The sequence below is a fragment of the Pteropus vampyrus genome, unplaced genomic scaffold (genome assembly GCF_000151845.1).
Source record: "Pteropus vampyrus isolate Shadow unplaced genomic scaffold, Pvam_2.0 Scaffold26, whole genome shotgun sequence".
Lineage (NCBI taxonomy): Eukaryota > Metazoa > Chordata > Mammalia > Chiroptera > Pteropodidae > Pteropus > Pteropus vampyrus.
Window position 1 is genome coordinate 12341204 of NW_011888807.1, and position 2646 is coordinate 12343849.

The 2646-nt window shown below is 31.0% G+C and overlaps 1 pseudogene; it reads left to right on the top strand.

Annotated features, from left to right (window-relative positions):
• Window positions 1-2438: 2438 nt before the first annotated feature.
• LOC111737438 lies at window positions 2439-2557 on the top strand (annotated as a pseudogene).
• The last annotated feature ends 89 nt before the right edge of the window (window positions 2558-2646 follow it).

The following is a 2646-nucleotide window of genomic DNA, read 5'->3' on the forward strand; positions in this document are numbered from 1 at the left end:
CCTCTCTTTTAATGCAACTATGTGTCAAGTCTGGGATTGCTCCAAATTAATAAGAATGAGGACAGTCTGTGATGACCTCACGTTCAGAGAACTTTGTAATCAACTCTGCCCTGTTGAATATGCCAGGGTTTTAGTGGGTGAGGGTGGGGTTCCAGGATATGCAGTTTTCCAGAAGTGCTGTCTCCTGAGAAAACCATTAAATATTGAGTATTGGGACATTGTAGTTAACAAAATAAAGTGATTTAGTTAAAAGAATAAAGATATTTTGCTTCTAGAGACAGAAGATGATTGTTTCTTTTGTTTATTTATTTGTATATTTTAGTAATCTTTTATAATAACCTGCAAAGGTCAAAATTTGACCCAAGCTGCTATAAATACACATAGGATCAAAAATAGTTTCTCCTAAGTGATCTATATACTTTCATCTGATAAACATTATGAATTAGTAGTCCATTTGGTCTTGTTTTCCCAGAAGATGCAAGGATATGTAGAGTAAATTTCAGCTACCTACAGAAACTTAGTAGGCTTTGATAATTTTTGTTCTTTTCATATTATAAGTTTTGCTTCTGGCTCCATTTTTATACTTATTCTTTTGTTTTACTTCAGCACATACTGTTAATTTATATATTGCCGTGTTATATATTATATATTCATACAAACACTGATATGGTTGTAAATGTTTTAACAATGGACTCTCAAAAGGAAAGGTTCATGTGTGTATGTGTATATGTGTGTGTGTATTTACTACATACTACTGGTGTAAGGAGGTATAGCACATCATTTATAAATAATATTACATGTCATAATTTTTATTTTAGATTTAATATAGTCAGTTGGTTCTCAGAGAATATTTTTTATTCATTTTTCTCTAACTTTTGTATCCTTAGCCTATGGTTGCATTTCTAATTCTGGCATGAATGTTGGTTAATAATTTTATTTATGCTAATGAGTAAGACTAAAGTATAATAATAAAGATGTATGTCAGAACTTCAGTTATTCATCAAAAAATGTGAATGACCTTTTAGCTGAAATAATGGAAGAATATTTTCTCTTCTTTTATGTTATTCATAATATAATTGCTATTGACATAACACATTTTTAAGGTTAAGTTGCATTATTAATATTTTCTTCATCACTTTCTTAAATGTAAACAAATCAATAAAACGATAAGTACTTTTTTTTCCAACTCTCATGGCATAAATACCTGCACCGTGTCTAGTATCAAGCTACTAATAACATCGCTGAATATAAAGTTAAGAGATGCTCAGAAGTACACTATTATATAGCATTTCTATCAAACAGATCAAATACATGTAAATAATATCAAGGTCACGACTATAGTAAACATTTAGCAAAATAATTAGAAAATGTGAGTTTTTAATATCAATCAGCTTTTTTGTTTAATAATAGATTTTAACTGGCTTATAAAATCCCTGAAAATGTATCTATTGGCTCTTGTGACCTAGTACATACAGGACCAGCACAGAACGGCATGATATAATTCATATAATCTTTCTAAATGAAAGAAAGTTATATAGAAAGTAAATTATTTCATTGAAAATATATGAACACAGGAATAAAAAATAAATTATTTCAGACTGATGTAAGTATCCAGCATGAAAATCATGTTGATGAAAAGTCAACTCTGTTTCTTAACTTATATATATTTATCCTTTAGTCTTCTTTGACCTTACTGGAGAGCTTGCTGCATATGTATTTAAATTCCTGAGAGAGAAAAAATATCTTATTAAATTTACTGATAATAATAACACTTCTCTCCAAAAGAACATATGAGGTAACATTTTTTTTCTCTAAATATGTGTGCAACATATCAACAAAAATGTGCATTTTCTTAGTAAATTTAGACATGAAGAGGAAATTAAATTTAAGTTGCTATGCAAAGAGAATACTAATTTTTAATTTAGGAACAAAGCTGCCTGAACATTTCAGATCTTTTCCAACTAAAAATGCAAAATGTTAGCAAACACAATCCTTAGATACCTAAGTAATATTGGTGGATTATATGGATTGATGATGGTGTGTTTACTCTACTAGAATTTTTTTAAGAGTGACCTTTGATTGTTAACTAAATTGAAACACATTTAAATTAGATGATACCTATCTAGGTCTCGGACAGCATTCACATGTTAACAGAAATGAGTGGTATGTTAACTGATGGAGTCCCATCATGGTTTCATCAGTAACTAGTAGCTAATTGAGGCCTTAAGAAGAAAACTTAGAGGTTCCATTTGCCCCCTGACTCTTGATTGGCATAATGTTCCTGAACTCTAATCTGGTGAGAATATTTTATGGAAGAGTTGTACTCTAGGATATGCAGAGAGCTAACACTCAATACTTGCATTTGTTGTTTCCTTTTATTAAAAACTACATACTCTCTCCTTCTTGCTCTCACTGATCATTTAAATTTTAGGATTCTTGTCTATGGCCATGCCACTCTGAACAACCCTGATCCTGTCTGATCTTGGAAACTAAGCAGGGACGGGCCTGGTTATTACTTGGATGGGAGACTACCTAGGAAGACCAGGTGCTGTAGGCGTAAAAAATAGAAAATAAGGGATTGTAAACTGACAAAGTCCTTGCAATCTGTGAGGTCAAACAAGAGTTGCCTCACCTAAAATTAAATTA